Source organism: Gopherus evgoodei, chromosome 3 (genome assembly GCF_007399415.2).
Source record: "Gopherus evgoodei ecotype Sinaloan lineage chromosome 3, rGopEvg1_v1.p, whole genome shotgun sequence".
NCBI lineage: Eukaryota > Metazoa > Chordata > Testudines > Testudinidae > Gopherus > Gopherus evgoodei.
Window position 1 is genome coordinate 134,526,731 of NC_044324.1, and position 19,283 is coordinate 134,546,013.

General features: G+C 38.5%; 1 protein-coding gene across 10 annotated transcripts in view; it reads left to right on the forward strand.

Moving 5' to 3' along the window:
* The window catches only part of QKI (QKI, KH domain containing RNA binding), a 340,409-nt gene that overhangs the window by 578 nt on the left and 320,548 nt on the right, over positions 1 to 19,283 (forward strand). The window lies entirely within an intron of this gene.

Here is a 19,283-nt window from a genome sequence, read left to right on the forward strand (position 1 = left end):
TTTGGGGGAAAGTGGGGGGACGGGAGGGTCGGTTGCAAGCTGTGTGGCTACTGGATCACGCTGGAAAGTATTGGAATGAGAGAGGGGTCCTGTGTGGCGTGTTTTATGGGAGAGTTAATAGTCTCGTTTTGTGGGCCTGGAGCAAGGGAAGGGTGTTCGGTGTCGGGATTTGGCTGTTCTGGAAACTGCTTGAACTTGAACGACTAACACCGGAATGGCTGAGCTCCCTTCCCTGCTCTGGCATGGGACCCCGCGTTACCCCACCCCAAACGGGTCACGAAGTAATAATTAAAAAATTCCTAGCGTGTGCGAAGGGAGCAAATTCTTATCCCAGTTCCTATATTTTAAAGACACTAACGTAAAGATTCTTACATATGACTATAGTTGCTGAAAAGAATTACGAAATAAATTTTCTTCTGCTGCCAAATGTCCGCTGCTGCCTCCAGCCAGGGCGCCGTCTTCTCTGAGCCCCGCACCCAACTCCTGCTTGCAAAGGTTGCAGAGAGGCCGCTTATTCAGGGCCACATTCGTTCTCAGTTAATAATTCATTTTCACGGAAAGTGTTTACAAATCAATGCTCTCATTTTAAAATAATGTCAAATGTTTGAAACCTCACCCGTCCACTGCCTTTCTTCTTTTTGTCTCTATCTTATTGTGGTCTCCTTGTATTAAGAGGCTTTTTTTAGATTCCTTGTATGTTTGGAGTGCCGGTTTTTTTGATTGTAAATGGACAAACAATAGTACTTAACTGAATGTACAGCCATTCAGTTTGATGGGGCAATACGGAAATCTGTTTAATAATTATAATTATAAGAGTTAGTTTTAATCTGTGTAGAAATGAAAGCCATTGAAAGAGTTTCAGCTTTGATTCCGGGGAGTTTTAACATAAACTATGGGGTTCTGAGATTTTTTTGGGGAAGGATTTCTGCCTGCAGTCAAATCCGTCTTATTTGAAAGAAAACTTTTATCAAGCGATTGACCCCAAAGGAGAAAACTGTTTATATATTTGATAGGACAAAAAAATCCAAAAAACATATGTAAAAATGAGAACATGACCATATTGCAGCAGAAAATAACATGCCTAGAAAAAATTTCCCTTTTTTCAAGGAAATGACAGATGAAAAACAAGAATTGATACAACTGGACTGTAGTAAACAGTATTTCCTTGAAGTTTTTATTCATGTGTTTTGGAGGATTGATTTTTATAAACCTTCAGTGAATGAAGGTGATCATCAAAAGGAAAGCCACTTAGAACATATAGTTATGGTCACTGTGAAAATATTCTTCAGAACAATTGAAAAGCAAGGGATGTAAAATCAAGAAGAAACTGGATGAGGACACATTTAAACATGAACTTTCCCCCCTGGTGATGGATTTTAAATTCCTGAACTCTTTCAGGGTTATGTGATCTGGGTTTTTTTGGGGGGTGAGGGTGGGAAGAGCCCTACTAAGTTTGTTGGTCATGAGAACAAAAGAGAGAAACATCACTGGTGTCAAAAGGATATTGACATAGAGGAATACATGAGGTCACTGCATCTTTTGAAGGTGGCTGAATCCTGGAAGCCCTGGAAATCTGTTTTTACCAAAGTTTCCTAAATCCAAAATAATGGATATGAGTGAGGACTGTGGTGGAAGTTTAAAAATGTTACTGAATGTTCAATCTGTTTCCACCTTCTTTTTCCAAACTGTTCATTTTTTGTTTCTTAATAGCCCAGGAAGCATTCTACTACTTCTTTAAGGCTTCCTGCTTTTTCCTGATTGCGTTGATGTTTGCATGGAAGAATTGTGGAGACAGAAAACTTTCTGGAATGTCAAAAAAAAAAAAATGTTGCTTGGAAATCTAGTGAATTATCTGAAGATTTAAACATGTGAACACTAAGGGGCGCCATTCATTTCTTTTTGTGAGAAAGATGAGGACAGACTTGTAAGATCTTTGCTAACCTTAATACTAAAATTAGCAGCTTTACTAGAAGACAATCAAGAATTGCATTTGAAGATGTGCTTAAATATCATATATCTCTATATTTAAATAATTATGAGCTTATATGCAGTGTTAGTGTGAGATCTTTCATAAAAAAGCATGCATCATAAAGTTTAGCCAACTTTTTACACACAAGTCACAAAGGGCTAGGAAAAACTCTGCAAAACTGTGCGCTCTGGCAACAAAAAGAGCAAGTTAAATATTGTGAACCAGACATGATGTTAGATTTACCTTAATTTGTTGTCCAGCTTTTTAGGACACCCAAGATTTTATTTAGAGCACTTTGAGGTTTTGTATATAATTACAGTAATTTTAAGGTTCTTTAGAAGTAACTCTTAAAATAATACCAAATATTAATTAGTTTTTAGGAAGGTAGCAGGCACTGAAAAGTGAAGAAAAAAGGGAATTAGTTTATTTTTCATCATTAGCAGAAATATGTTTGGTTCACTTTTTTAATAGATCACATTTCTCTTTTAATAGTAGTGGTAGTTTCTGTTCTAGGGGTGTGTGTGTGTGTCTTTTTTCCTTAAAGCTACCACAAAACATGTTACCTTTTGTAAAGATTCTATTATTTATGCTTTTAGAGGCATAATATTTCCAAAGGAGTAGCAATTGAGTCTTTATTTTTTCGTTACCATCCTACTTGAAGTAATAACACAAGCACTTAAAATAACCGCGATTTAAATTTTTTTTTAAGTAAAATTCACTTTCTCTACCTATTCTGAATTATCGAAGTTTTCTTATGAGAATTTTTTACACGTGGCCTTATCTAAAGACAACAAATGGAGTACATAGCATTTTTGTTCCTGTGTTAAATCAGAAGCAGAAATTGAACCAGCCGTTCTGCTATATGATTGTCTCGGGTTTTTGTTACTCTTTTTACTCTTTAGTTGTTAGAACATTTGACTAATTAAATGACTTATAAAACAGTCCATTCTATTCTGAACTTTATCCAAAACACATTTTCATTTTCTGTACATTTCTCTAAAGGTTGATATTTGAAGATATTGATACCTTGTGCTGAATTCTGATTGAAGAGCACTGACATAGCTTTTTTTCAGTTAAACGTCAGCTTAAAGGTTATAGTGGTGGGTATGAATGTGGACTTGATTTAAAAAAAAAAAAGTTCACTGTAAAACTTGAAGATTGGCTTTCTGCTTAGCTTACAGTATCTTTCAACTTGTAGCCTTTTTAACTCGTGTGTAAAATAATTCTTTGGTAGATTAACAAGGATGTTTAAAATGAACATCATAATAAGTAGGAAGTTGGATTGTTTTTATCAGAATAGTGCAAACCTGCTGGAAGAGGGGTTTTTTCCTGAATGTAAAATGGGCTGTATTTCCTGTAATTGTTTGCACCATCAAATGGGACTTGAATTTTTTGCATTTCATTTTAGTTTCTAAAATACTTAAACATTTTATGTTTAATTTAACCTATATTATTTTTGGTAAGTCAATTTTTGCTTTCCCCTTTATAATATGATCTCTTTCGCACAACAGATAAATTATATCTCATTTCTTGGACTTTGTTACCTAGAAATGAAGGTTTCAGAACTCTAAATATAGACTGAGATTTTAAAATAAATGGAAGTTATTTAGTTGAGATTTTCTGAAAATTAAAAAATATTAGGTTTATTAAAATACAGTAAAAATTTTTTTTTACTATTTTAGAAAAAGTAAAAAGTGTACTCTGATCTTAACAGACGGTAGTTCTAAAATACAGAAATTAGTGACTGCTCGACCATGGACATTAAACTGTTTTTTATATGTGGCAGTAATCCTGACTTTTAGAGGAACGTAGCTTATTGTTTAAGAATATCTTTGAACTGCTGATGCTACAGAGGGTAAGATTCTGATACTCTTTGGTAGTATGCATCACTAAGAGTATCTGGTCTTTGACTTTCCAAGGATGTTCATGTGGACTCCTATGAAGAATTACAGCTCTTTGTATATTATTCTTTCCTTTGAAAGCCCTACCCAAAAGTCTTTCACGTCACAGTTGTTAAATTGCTTTTTTAGGAGTGCGTGAATTACTCTAGATAAACCTAATCAAAAAGTATGTGTGTGTACACGCTTCCTAAAGGAAACGATGAATTGGGAGTTGGGGTTTTTTTTGCCTACTTTTGGAAATGAACAGGATTAGTTTCAGATAAACGTAAAACATGCTGCATCAACCTGAGTAACAGTAGTTACAATAAATTAAAGTATAAATGCATCCAGACTCAAAGCGATTTACATTACTTATATGTTGCTGTCAATTAGCTAGTACACTTGCTCTAAAAAAAGTGCATATGAAAGTTGTGGAACTATGAAGGGCCAAATCATAGTTTTTATGAGAATAATCCAGTTGGCTTCAGCCAGGCTACTTGCATGACTAAGGTTTGCAGGATTGGGTACCAAGTCCGTAAATACTTTTCTTTGAGATAGTTCAGTTAACTTTGTACATGAGTAGTTCAATTGACTTAAATAAGAATATTTGCATAGGCAAAGTTAAGCACGGGTCTGTAGAGGATCAAGGCCTAAAATATTACGTATATTGTTAGAATTTTCTTCAAACTAACTTTAAAATACAATTAAGAATGTTGTACCATTGAGTGTACACAATAAAAGACCAATGTTTTCTATGTAGATATCAATAGTACCGACTTTACTGTTGACTTTTCACTTGGTACTGCAACTATATGTGAAAGCCTGGGGCAAACATGAAGATTCTCTTTATAGGAAATTTCCATTTGATAAAATGGCATATAGTTACAGACACGATTGTAGAGCTCCAGAATCTGTTTCAGAAGTCTGTAGTTGTAATATGGAGTGGTGTGTTCCCTTTCAAACTCTGTTAGAAAACTTTTCAAAACAAAAGCCACATTGGTCTTCATAATAAAGTTTTCTTCATGCACAGTTTCCTGAATTATTTGTGGACTACAAGTTAAAACATTACTTGTTTCTCAAAGAAGCATAAAGAGTTTAAAACTCCCTCACAAACGTGATTCCCCCCCCCTTTTTCTGACAAACTATTTTTACCTGTGATTGCATATTTTTGCATTGTTTGAAGGGATGTAGTCAACTAGAAAATCACTTTCTAAAAATTTTGTATGTAAGATTATGCAGAAGACTAAAACAGTTAATGGAACAGTTTTTTTTTCTTTTTTTGTTTACTTTAAGCATTTGACAGCAAATTGTGAGTGTTCCTTTTATCAGCAGAAAAACTGGCTATCCCTTATAAACATAAGCAGAACAGAAAACCCCTTTTTTTCAAATAAAAGGTATTTTAGAACATATTCAAGATATACCATTATTTTAAGCAGTCAAAAAATGGTTTAGCCTTTATTCAGCCGGTATAGAATGCACTCTTGGTTTAGAGATCTGCATTTTCCATACTTAACATTTTCTGTTTACTAGAATTATTTTCTGTAATAGGGTCACTTTAGCTTTGAAAACTTGACCTTTACATTTTCAGCTGATCAGTATCAGTACATCACTTTTCCTAATTATTGTATTTTTAAAGAGCTGTCAATATGTAGGTAGTTTGGAAAAAAAAAATTAGGAACACTTCTGTTGATGAATCTATTTTCACCTTCCTTTTTCCTTTTCTTTGAAACGTGGATATGCTAAATATTTTTTACTTTCCTTTATCATTGTGTTTATACAAGATACTTTAGATTTAGTATTCTCCTGGCTGCATATTCCTTATCTGAAGTCATGCACAGTAATTAGTTGTGATATATATAAATAGCTATCACTTCAGGTAAGGAGTGATTGGCCAAGAGCTTATCAGATTAAGCAATGTAGTTACTGTTTTCATAACTAATGAATGGAAAAAATACTATAAAATATTAATCAACAGCAGTGTTTCTAAAGAGGTTTTTTCCCCAAATTATTTAGATATTGGTAGCTCCTAAGAATACGATAACTACAAAAAGTGATGCGCTGATATAGAAGAGTAGAAAATCCAAAGGCCAAGTTTCCAAAGCTAAGGCTTAAAAATCAGTGACTGTCCGCCTAGATAGTAGGCATATTAGCAAGCGAAGGTAGGCTATGAAATAGTTCATTTCTATTTCTCCAACAATTTTTTTGACAAATATGCTTTTCCTGTTACGATCTTTGTTAAAAAAAAACACCTTTATCTCTGTAAGAGAACACACTTTAAATGAGAACTATAAAACAGGAATGAGATCTATTTTAAAATAGCATTTTAATTATGGGGATCACTAGAAAACAAATACTCTTGAGTTTTGCCTTTAAGATTAGGAAGACTAATTTAAAGTACTGTTTATTTGACACTTGCTTATTATAAAAATTGTTATTAATTAGATGTATAGTTAACTGCTGATCTCATGTATGGCTGACAGGAGAGATGACCTGTATAAGCTAACTGACTACTGGGCCATCCTGACAGCTCAAGCTGATTGAAATACAGTAGTAGAAACTGATGGGTTATACTCTGCTTCTCTGATGATGGGGGAAAAAAATTCTTTACCAAGAGGAGTGTAGAATAAATGAAATGCCCCCACTCACTGACCTTTGCCTTTATTGAAACATAATTCAGAAGCTTCTGATTGAGACTTGTGCATTTTGCCACATGGATTTTGTTCAGAACTGCATATACCAAAATATTCCTTGTATTTTGAAGTTTGTTAGCTTAAAAAGAAACAATATTCTAATACTAAGAGAACTAGTTGAAGCAGTACAATAGGCTTCATGAAATTGAATTCAGGTTAACTCAATTGTCCATTGGATATACTGAATTTCTCTATAGTAGGAGGGGCTTTTATTGATAAGCAGTTTAGAGCTATGATTAATCTTCAGAATGGATTCTTGTTTGCTGGTAGTCAAGGGATTTTGTTTCTATTTTGTTGTGAATGGCTTGAGTTAAACAGTTATTTCTAAAACAAGTGACTGACATCTTTGCTGCTTGTCCTGGGTTGTTTTGAGTTTACTAAACTTCTTTATGGATGATCTTTGATAGAAATGAAAAGTTACCAGTAATTTTTAATAGTGAAATTTTTCCGATATAATTATAATTAAACAAGCAAAGTAAACCTTAAACAGAAAGTGATTTTCAACCTTAACTACAGCAGAGCTAGTATTCTGCTATAATGTTATCAATGGTCTTTTAAGTACGCTTTATTTTTTATGTGTATCTGAACTGTCAAATTACTGTAGATAACATTTGTCATGTGGCTTTAGAACTTGAGGTTCCTGCTTTCAATAGTCCATAATTCCTTAACAGCTGGTAGTGTCTACATTTGAAGGAGGTAACAAAATGCCAATTTTAAGTCTACTGACAGTGTATAAGTAATGATTGTAGATATTTTCTAGTACTTAGTTGTTTTGGGCATACATTTTTATCCTTGTCTTGACTTACTCGTTTTTTCAGACTGCTAGTGATAAATGTGATTCGTTTTCATTATAGTTACTGGGAAGAATTTATGCAACGAAGGGGAGATGGAATAGGTGCTTTTTATAACTTTGTGCAACAGTTTTGCAGTAAGCACTAAACAACTTTTGTGTGAGTAAACCTCTCCATTAAAGCTTGTAGGGTGGGATTGTTAATGTGTAGTAGGTGGTTATAGGAGCGCAAATCCTGTTTGAAAGCCAATGAGATTTATGCTCTCAATTTAGGTCCTTTTGAAAATCTCATCCCTTATGTGGAAATAGAAACAGCGATTGAATGTTGAGGATATTTTAGTCTATTCTAATGAATTAAGGTAGGTTTCTGTACTTTAAGATGGCATGTCCTAGGAACTATGATACCTTATGATTTTATTATTCCATTCTAGGAAGTGCAGTCCTTAATTTTCATTTTAAAAACACACATATATTTGGGAAACTTCTGAGGAAAATCAATTAAGAAAACTTTACTGCACAGTTGACATTCAGGTGGGCGTATCAGTATAGCAGTATAAAACACTTAATGAGCACTTGTAGTAATATTTTTAAAGAAAAGTTCAAGCAGAGTTATTTCTGCATAGGTACTACACGGAGCGCTCCAGGGACATAAATTTCTCATTTATCAACCGAACAGGTAATATGTGAATAGAGGGGGTGGAAGATTCCCACCTATTTCATCGCTGTTCTGGGTAGATCTTATCTGGGCTAAGAGGTTCATCTCTAGTCCTCATATATGTTCAGTTCTTTGCATCTGAGACTGAGAATAGGTGTCAGATAGTGCTAATAGTGTGTGTGTATATGTGTGTATTGTCTCAAATGTCTAGTTTCAAATGGACAATCCCATCTCGTAGGCCTGCTAGCATCCAGTGTTAAACTTTGCCAGAAACGTCATTGTTTAAACCTCTCCACTTCTGAAACTTTCTCTTAGTTCTTCAGTTTGTATTAAATACATTATCTTGGAGAGCCACCTACCTTTTGCTTTCTGGAAATTTTACTCCCCTCTCCCCCAGCCATGTGTTCTCTTATTAAAGTACAGCCGTTAAAGTATGTCTAGTATCCGAGAAAGGGAGTGTGAGGGATTTCTTCAGAGGCGATACCAGTGGCACATTACGTTTTGTTTAATATCAAATTTTTGGTTGGCAGATTAGGATAAAACCAATACTAAAAAGGCAGTTGTGATGGTGGTCAACTCTTTAAGTGGTGGCAGCTTGTTTAGTACTTGTGTAAATTACGGGTTAATTGGTCTTAATCTAATTACCTTTAAATCTTCAAAAGTCAATTCCTGGTATGGAGGAAGTCTAAACTTGTAGTAATTGGGGTGTTGTACTTCAGGTTTGCTTGGCTTAGATGCATGGAAAAAACTTGTACAAAGTTCCCTCTGTCCTTGTATTGTCCAATGCTAGTTTCTCACTTAAGTGCACCAAATTCAGTCTACTTCAGTTTATTTTTAAGTGTTAGTGGGGACAAGCATGAGTTGCTTCACAGAACTTACTTTACATATGCCCTGTGAAGCATCTACAAAACAACTAAAACAAAATTTCTAAATACTGTACTTAGAGAATTCTCTTGTCAATAGCTTATAACAGTTTCAGTTAATCTGAATCTGGTCTGAAGAAATAGGTATTTAGGAAGGGATTTGCAGAAGATCCTAAGTGACTTTAAGAGCGCTAGTCCCATTGAAGATCAGTGGGATTTTTGTTCTCAAGGTTATGCCTTTGACAAAAAGGGTGTTCTTACAACAGGGTAATGTGTTTTAGCTATCTCACTGTAAAATCATAGTGGAGAGAAGGCATAGACAGTTTTCACCATGGTGTAACTAGGTGAGTTTGTGCCTGGGTGAGGGACATAGTGTTGACTTTGACTCTCTCTTCACTGCAAGAAAGCTGAGACAATGTCAGAGAAAATTGTGCTTCCAAGTCACTTGTGATTTTTTTGGAAGTTCTACCCTAGTTGTGAAATACCATTTGCATGACTTTTAGTAAGGATTCTATTATTAATCTCTTCATCTAACTACTGATGTGAATTGACTTGATTGTCAAAGTGGTATTTGAAGAACCATATAACAGGTACTATGTAAATGAAGTAAAACATGGGCACTGATTATGTTCATAGTCATAAATTTTAAGGCCAAAAGGGACCACTAGTCTGATCTCCTGTTTATCACAGGTCACCAACATGTTTGCCTGAAACCCAACAACCAAAATGAGACCACAGGTATTAGAGCCCTTGGGAGGCTAGAGTGTTATGTGCCACAAGCACAAAACAAGAGGGATCGACATTCACCAGTGCTTGAAGCCCCTGCAATCTGAGGGAAATGATTAAGTGAGAGACCTCCAGATAATCTTGGCAAGTGACCCCACCCACACACTGCCAGTCTGACCTGCGCGGGGAAAATTCCTTCCTGATCCCACATATGTCAATCAGTTAGACCTTGAGCATGTGAGCAAGAGCCAGCCAGCCAGCCACGCACCTGAGTAACAGAATGCTCAATGCCACCTCAGAGCCCTGACCACCTTGTCCCGTGTCCTGTCTCCAGCTGTGGCTGTCCCTGATCCTTCAGAGGAAGGAGATGATGCTAAAATCCTTGCAGAATACGTTAAGGAGAGAAATCCCTTCCTTCCTGACCCCTGCTGGTGGCTGGCTGACACATACCCTGAAGCATGAACTGTAGGAAAGACCTGAACTGCAGGTGAGCCTTGAGGCTGTTGTCTTGCGCCCAACCATCATAATAAGCAATCCTGTCATACAATTGCACTCATGAATTCATCCAGCTCTCTGTCAAATGAAGGTTAGTGAAATGAATTTATATAATTTAAGGATGTACAATAACTCCTCACTTAAGGTTGTAGTTATGTTCCTGAAAAATGCGACTTTAAGTGAAACAATGTTACGCGAATCCAATTTCCCCATAAGAATTAATGTAAATGAGGGGGTTAAGTTCCAGGGAATTTTTTTTCAGCAGACAAAAGACACTTATATACACACAGTATAAGTTTTAAACAAACAATTTAATACTGGCACACACAGTGATGATGATTGTGAAGCTTGGTTGAGGTAGAGGAGTCCGAGGGTGGGATATTTCCAGGGAATGCCTTACTGCTAAATGATGAACTTGCAATTGGCTGAGCCCTCAAGGGTTAGCTCTCACACTCTACTGTACAAAGCAGCAGGAAAGGAGGGAGGGCAGACACACACTGTGTGTGTGTGTGTGTGTGTGTGTGTGTGTGTGTGTGTGTGTGTGTGTGTGTGTGTGTGTGAGAGAGAGAGAGTGATGTGCATTTCCCCTTTAAGTATGAAGAGGGGGGTCAGAAGTACACTGCCTTGTTAATTAGATCAGCAAGCGGAGACCTAGAAGCTCCCTCTGTCGTGTGTCCCCCTGCTCTATAGAAGATGGGGTAAGAAGGGGGAGGGGGACACCCTGACATTAGCCTCCCTCTTCCTACCCCAGCAAGCAGGAGTCTCAGGGAGCAGCTCCAAGGCAGAGAGCAGGAGCAGCACATGGCATTGAGGGGAGGGACAGCTGCAGTTGCTAGCCTGCCGGGTGGCTGCTGAACAGGGAACTTAGGGTAGCAGGGAGCTGATGGGGGGCTGTCAGTCCATTCTGGTTCCAACCACCCACCAGGTAGTTCCACTGGGCTGCTCTTCCTGCAAGCAGTGGACAAAGCAGGCTGCTGCCAAACGACAAGAGAGCATTGCACAACTTTAAACGAGCATGTTCCCTAACTGATCAGCAACGTAGCAATGTTAACCAGGACGACTTTAAGTGAGGAATTACTGTAGTCTGATTAGGAAAGACAGTTGAATTTGCAAATAAATCTTAAGGCTAGTTTTGGCCTAGAGAGAAGGCTAGATTACTTGAGTGTTTGTTTTCTTTCTCACATGCACTTGTTACAATGGTCAGTTATCACATGGTAGTATTTTTGAGAAATACCATAGACAAGTGACAGTAGTAACAGTAGTATTAAAAAAAAAAAGGGGGGGGGAATTGTTACTCTTAAGCAAATAAGTCTTCATGAAGCTTAATACAATATTTTGCTCTTTTCCCTCTTCACAGAAAGGCTTGTTTTTGTGTCCAGCCACTGAAGCATAAATTGTTTTTGGAGAGTGAATTGAAAAGAATGTTAATTGAAATATTTACATTTGCTTATCCAGAATAAAAACCATCTTGGTAGAAATATAAAAATGGGACACTGGCTTGTTTCCAGTAGGGCTATTAATTAAAAAAAAAAAAACAAAACCAGAATTTATGAAGTAAAACATCTGACAGTCTCTATACAGAAGCTGTGTTATGTATGTGTTCTAACTCAGTGGTCTTCAAACTTTTTTGATTGCACACCCCATCAGTAAAAACTTTTTGAACACCCCCCCCAATATGTGTATATTTATGTATAAATTATATACATGTACTACTATACTAATATATTATGTACATTCTAAAACATATAAAAAAAATTAAAGAATGAGAAAGATGAAATAAAAATTTTATTGTATTTTATTTAACGGTATAAAAACCCTTTTTGCTCTCACAAAAAAATTAATAATTTTAGTGAGCAATGTGATTGAATATGCTTCATTATTTTTGAAAATCTTGGTTACAGTGATTCGAAGGTCTGGGTTAGGGTGTGGGAGGGGGCTCAGGGTGGGGTGCAGGGTCTGGGAGGGAGTTAGGGTACAGGAAAGTGCTCAGAGTTGGGGTGTGGGAGGAGGCTCAGGGCTGGGGCAGGCAGGAGGTGCAGAGCACTTACCTGAGGCAGCTCCTGTTTGGTGTAGGGGGTGTGCAGGTGGCTCTGCGCAGCGTGGCACTGCCCCCATGGCCATGATTCTGGGAGCTGCCGCCTGGAACACGGGCTTTAGGGGCTGCAGGGCCCTGGGCTGAGGGGGCCCCAGGGCCCTGGCCTGCAACTTGAAAACCCCTTTTGGCATGTGGCCCTGCAAGCACGGGCCGGAGGACTCAGGAGGAGCAAGGGGCAGCTGCACAGCCAGTGGCTGCTTCTCGCCAGCTGGCTTTGAAGGGAAAAGCGCCACAGCTTTCCGTCCCCTGGCTGTGCGGCTGCCCCTGCTCCTCCACAGGCTGGAGGACTCAGGGCCACATTCCGAAAGGGTCTTTAGAGCTGCAGGCCAGGGCCCTGGAGCCCCTAAAGCCCCTGTCTGTGTGGCCCTGCCTGGGGGTGGGGGGAGCTTCCCTGCTTGCTCGTTGCCTCCGTCCTCTGGCTGCCCCCCTTTTTCCCTCTCTGGCTGCGCTCCTCCTGCCTTGCTCCCCAATGAGTCGTCTTGCGCACTCCGTGGGGTGCGCGCACTCCCCTTTGGGAGACCATTGTTCTAACTAATCAAGCCTTAAGTGAAACAGTTCGCAGTGATAAAGATTCCATAGGTATTGCAGTGTTTCCAGTTGCTCATAATTCAGGTGTAGTTCCTAGGGAACCAAAGGATGGTGCATCAGCTATATAGATAATGGGGTACATAAAGCTAGTGCCTATTGATTTACTAACTGTTTTATTCATAACTATTCATGAGGAAACTTGTTGGTTCCAAATGGGAGGTTTAATGCACATTGAGGCTACTTGGTAGTTCAGAGTTTTAATATTGCTAAGTGTCTTCAGTCAGAAAGGTACACTTGCGTCAGCCTCAGATTAACATAGGGTGAATAACAGAGCAATTTATCAACCAGGCAGCCCTGAAGAGTGTCAGCAAGAAGGCTGATGATGATAAATTGGATGAAAGTGGGTGCTGCAGTAGATAGCCACTACAGCCCACTGTTAAGACCATACTCTTGAGGGATGGCAGCTGATATTTAGCTATGTGCAGGGTAATTAAGTGAGGAGGAGCTGCAGTCCTGTGCTTGGCTGAGTAGAAAACGTGTCCTTTTATACTTCAATTATTTTAGCGACTTCTGTAGCTTAGACTGGCAAATGGACGACAGAATCATACAATATGAAAAAGAATTTTTGAACATATGTCTTTAGGACTCAGAGTTGCTACATTCCTGAGGCAGATACCTGAAGTTCAGTTAAATGTCGTGATTATTCTCAGAAATGTTACAGGTCAGTGGATTTCTTGTGCAGATAGTGGTTTGGAAGCAAGATTATTTTAGTTTATGCTTCAAATTAATTTTCTTATATTTTAACTTTGAGTTCCAGTTATTTGGTATTTTATGCATTATATACCGTATATACTCATTCGTAAACTGAATTTTTTAGTAAAAAAGGGAAGCACCAGAGATGGAGGTCAGCTTATGAATGGGTATAGAGAGGGAGAGGTGGGACACGGCCCCTCCCCCAACAGAGAGAGCAAGGAGAGGTAGCAGAGCCAGAAAGAAAGAGGTGGGGCCAGTCTCTCTCCACTTCTGGCCGGGCTGCTCTCCCCCAACCTCCGAAGCAGCTGCAACTCTGGGGCTGGCAGCCTGCAGCTGAGCCTCTGGGCCCCGCCTCCCAGCCCAGCCTGGCCCAGTCCACTGGAGCAGGCTGCAGCCACTCTGTGCAGCCTGCCGGAGCAGCTCCAGCCAGGCCAGAGACATCTTCCCCTGGCCCTCCCCAGATAAGGTGGGAAGGGATGGGATGGGGAGAGTGTCGGGGTCCCGGGCTGGGGTGGGGTTGTGTGTGGGGTGGTCACAGGGGTTACTCCCCTGACCCCCAACTTCTCCCCACCAAAAAAACTTCCCCACCAGTTGCTGTCTCAGCACGTCAGGATAAGCAGCTGGCGTGCCCGAATAGTTTGTTTACTTAGGTTTACCTCCATGCCTGCGGACACTCAGGGTAAACAGAACATCTCTGCCCACCAGCGTCTTAGCCTGATGGCCCAGGAACCAAAGTTTACTGACCTCTGAATTATCAGGTCAGCTTATGAATGGGTCATAAAAATTTTCTGTTTTTACTTATCCATCTTGGGGGTGGTCAGCTTATAAATGAACCGGCTTATGATCGAGTATATACGGGTAAAACACCAAGTGCACAGAAAATAAAGAAATAGTTATGAACTAAAGAAGATATAAAATTGCCTGTTGTGCAAGGATTGCACAAGAAGATATGGAGAAGGAAGCTTTAACAGAAGTAGGTTATGAGGTTCCTTGTTTTTGCCATGTTCAGATGTTTGTTTATCCTTTTTATTCAGTGAATATTAAACATAACTTTTTGCTGCTGGTGTCTAATTTACTTTGTACAAAAAACATGAGTATATTTCTCTCACAAATAATTTCAAATGTTTACATTTAAGGTTGTGAGCCACCTGTATTCATTACTCAGTGTCTTAGACCTTTATAAGGTGTTAACAAATTTATAAATTGTGTGTGCAATCAGTTCTGTACGCTTGGGCTTCCCCAGGGCTTGTCGACCTTTAAAATGCTGCAGTGGCACAGCTGAACTGTTGCAACTGTGCTGCTGCAGTGCTACAGGGCAAGTCTACACTACAGTGCTACATTGGTGCAGCTGCATCGCTGTAGCATGTCTGGTGAGGACACACTATGCTGATAGGAGAGCATTCTCCCGTCATCGTAATTACTCCATCTCAGCAAGAAGTGGAAGCTGTGTCAACAGGAGAGTGTTTCCTGCTGATGTAGCACTGGTGTGGACAACACAAAACTTGCTTTGTGGGGGAGAGGCTTTGTTATGCCCCCAAGTGATGTAAGTTAAATTGACTTAAATGATAGTGCAGACCTCCCCTCTGAAGGTGCTACCGACACTGATGAGAGAGCTTCTCCTGTCCTGTAGGTAATCGACCTCTCCAAGTGGTAGTAGCTAGATCAATGGGAGACTTCTGCCATCAACCTGGAGCTATCTATGCTGGGGGTTAAAGTTGTTTAATTGCGTCAGAAGGATAGATCTATGGAAAACAATTTTTCTCTTTTCCAACTTTTTACCATGATATTCCTTGATATTAAGTATATATAGAAATATAACATGTAATATATTAATTTACTGATAAAGCTTACAGAGGGTCTCGTTTCTATTAATAAAGCTTAAACTCTCTTTTTTAGTTTCTAATTAACAGTATAACTAACCAGTGGCTTATATATGTTACATAGTGGAGATACTGTAGACGGAGGACAGTTTAATGTCATTGAAAAAAAAATTTGGGATTTTGAAGAAGGAATGAATGTGACTACTAATGAAACTTGGATAATTTCCAAGCCCTGAAGCTAATTGGCTTATTAATACTGCAAATATGAAGGCAAATATTGTGCACGTATTAATTTGAGTGGGATTATACTATAAATGTGGTAGAAAGACTAAACAAAATGTATTTACTTTCAAAAGAAATGCATTATTTACTATGTAAATTACTGCAGAAGACACTCACTGATTTTGAAATAGTAAGTGTTACAGGTTTCTTACTAATGGTTAACTATCTTCATAGCAGAACCAGTAAATTTAGGTTTAAATAAGCAAAACACAGTCCAGTTTTTTGATAAGACACAAATGTAAAGTTAAAAACTGCCTTCCTAAAATTAAATGTTCAGCATTTTGCACTAGAATATATTCCTTTTCAGAAATGATATCCGTCCTTCAAAAACTGTTTGGTTAAAATAGCAAACTAGCTTTTAAACTTAATAGTTGGAATTTAATAAATCACATTATACTTCCACTTTCCTAAAAACTTTAAAACAAGCCATGAAGTAGCATTAAGAGAAGTCTAAAGGTGGCAATAAAATTATAGCAGCTTGAGCACCAACACCACTTTTTTCCAGGTGTTTTAATATGCAAATCACATGAAGAAAATATAGAAGAGTTTACCTTTTAAAGGTTTACTGTCAAATAACATGTTTCTAGTATATAGCTTTTATTTTTTAGATTAAAGGAATGCATTTGGGTTAAAATGTGAATTATTTTTTAAAATTGCTGTTACCTGTATTGTGTAAACTTTTGCTTTTTAAAACAGTTTTATAAAGCCATTTCCCTGTTCACCATTTATGCTGTTTGTTTCACAAAGGTTTTCTTCAGACTACAGAAATCATGAAAATAATTCTATTGACCTTAAGCTTAGTACAATCTAACTTCATGAAATACAATTTTTATGTTAACTTAAATTTAACTATCCTTTAAATGTATTAACTTCACATGTTGGTGAACAATTTCATCTACAGTTTTGTTCTTCCGTTTTATCTCACTGACTTCTTTTCTCTCATTTGCCCATTTTTATTGAGTCTAAAACTAACACCTGTTTGTTTTGCTTTTTTTATATGCTCTGGCATCATCAGTGATTGTCAGTCAGACTCTGTAAGTAGGTGTGCACAAAATGTAGCATAAAGAATGTTTGTGGCAAAACTTCTTTACTCAAGAGTTTTGTGATTAGCCTTCCACACTATCAGATGAAACCATGATCTCAGAAGTGAAACATCTCTTCAGGCAGTATTCTCTGCACCTGGAGGAAGCATCACTAAAAGTCTGTCAAGATTGCCTCTTTGAGCTAGTCTACAGCGTGCGGTAATGCGCAGTAATATGTTATGTTGTGTATTGATTGGTCAATGTAGACTCTGCTGGTGTACTTTACTGTAGTGGTGCTTGAATCAGTTCTATGTTAAAGCTCTTCTTTTGGCCTCTTTTTAAAAAATGCTTTTAAAGACACCCTCAAGATAAACATCAAGAGATATGGCTTTGACACCACATGCTGGGGGATGGGCAGCAGCCCAAGATAGGGATAACTGGCAAAGAATTGTCAGAGAGGAAGTGTCCACATTTGAGGAAAATCACCTTGCTGTGGTTGCAGAGAAATGCTGTGAAAGAAAGGAAAGTCAACTGTCATGCAGCAATCGTTGCCCAACCCTGTGTTCCAACAACACCTGCAACGTCTGCCAATGAGCCTGTGGCTCAAGGATTGGCCTCCTTAGTCACCAAGGACCTATGAAAAATAAAATCTGTGAATGAAGTCATCTTTGATGTTGAGGGATGACCAATGATGATGATAAAGCTCAATAAGGAACATTTAGCACGTACCAGCAGGGTCTACAGACCACATGATAATGCAGTTAAATCACACCCATGTGATGTGCATCACCTCACTATTCATACTAGAAACTTTAAAACCCTTTTTGGTTTTATTAGTGAAAATGACTGAGGATAAATGTGTAAATGTACTCTACTAAATTGTGTGGTTTGGTAGTATTACAATTGCAGTAGTAGAATGTGCCCAAGAACATCATGGCAATACTGTTTCGATTCTGCGGGAATACTCCCATAGATATCATGAGTAAGGGTTGTGGTGGGGTGACCAACCTGTGACTCTGGAACCACATGCGGCTCTTCAGAAGTTAATATGCGGCTCCTTGCATAGGTGCTGACTCTGGGGCTGGAGCTACAGGTGCCAACTCTCCACTGCTCAACCCCAGGCCGTGCCCCCACTCCACCTGTTACCCCAAGATCCTTGCCCCTTCCCTGAGCTTGGTACACCCTTGCTCCTCCCCCTCCATCCCAGAGCATCCTGTACGCTGTGAAACAGCTGATTGCAGCGGGCAGGAGGCATGGCAAGGGAGGTGGAAGTGCTGATTGTCAGGGCTGCCGGTGGACAGGAGGTGCTGGGGGGGGGTGGTAGTGGGGCTGATGAGGGTTGCTGATGTATTACTGTGGCTCTTTGACAATGTACGTTGGTAAATTCTGGCTCCTTCTGAGGCTCAGGTTGGCCACCCCTGGGTTTGTGGGATCAGGCTGCAGATGTTAAAGTACATGGGGCTTGAATATCTCAGTTAAGATTCAAATATTTTTCTTACAAACTTCACTTGACTATCAAAAAAAGCAGTTGTGTTGGCTGATAGGACCTGCCAAATCCGTTAGTGTTAGTGACAGGTTTAATTTTCTTTTAATTTGTCATTTAACTTAAGAAAGCAATTGCGTTTAATAGGCTGAACACTGGTTACTGATCCCTCTTTCCAGCATGTATATGCAAATTATCCATTGTTTTAAGATGTAAATATCTTTTAATTTGGGTAACATTGAAAGGAGACTCCTAAAACTACTGTACTCAATCACGTTAACATTTTAAACTTATTTATTACATTTGAAACATCCACAATGAAATGTTTTGTTTTTTTGGGTGATTTGTATTTAACTTTCTTTTTAAATAATTAAAAAGACACACTAACTTCTGGCAGTTCATATGTGATGTTTCCAAAAGATGCTGTCTTGTAATTTAAGAGGAACATCTCCCAGTAAAACAAGAGAACACTGTTGCTGTTTAGAGCAGCGTTTCTCAAACTGGGTTGCGACCCCATTTTAATGGGGTCACCAGGGCCAGCATTAGACTTGACGGGACTCATGGCTGAAGCTGAAGCGCCACCCCCACCTAGGGCGATAGGGCTCGGGCTCCAACCTCTTCTTCCCAACCCGGGGTGGCGGGACTTAGGCTCTGCCTCTCCTCCCTTGGTTCATGTAATAACTTTGTTGTTTGAAGAGGGTCGTGGTGCAGTGAAGTTTGACAACCCCTGGTGTAGAGTATAGACATTTTAAACTGTCTTTGTAAGCACTTTTATTCTAAGTTTTACGTCAATTGTTAGTTCACGATAGTCTACTAGCTGACATTTCTATCAATAGTAAAACTGTAATTTTGTATATGTTAACTGAGCATGCAAATATTGAAGTTGCTGCCATATAAGTTTGATTTGGCTACTAAATCCAATCTGTGTTGATATTAGGTGCTGACTTGAGTTATTGTTATAGTTACATTGATAACTTGAAAATCCCATTTGAAAACTTTGTACCTACTGTATTTGTTACACATACAATTGCTGTAACTGAAAAGTTAGTGAAGAAAATTCTAATATAACAGTTCTCGTATTGTCAGTTTCACTGTTCTTCCTTATTTGGCCAGTAAGTTTCACCTGTGCTGGAAAGATGACCTCTAAACAGAAGAGAGAGAGAACCTTTAATAATTCTAAAGGAATTTAAATGAATCAGATCCTACTTTTCTGAAGTAAACTTAAAAATAAA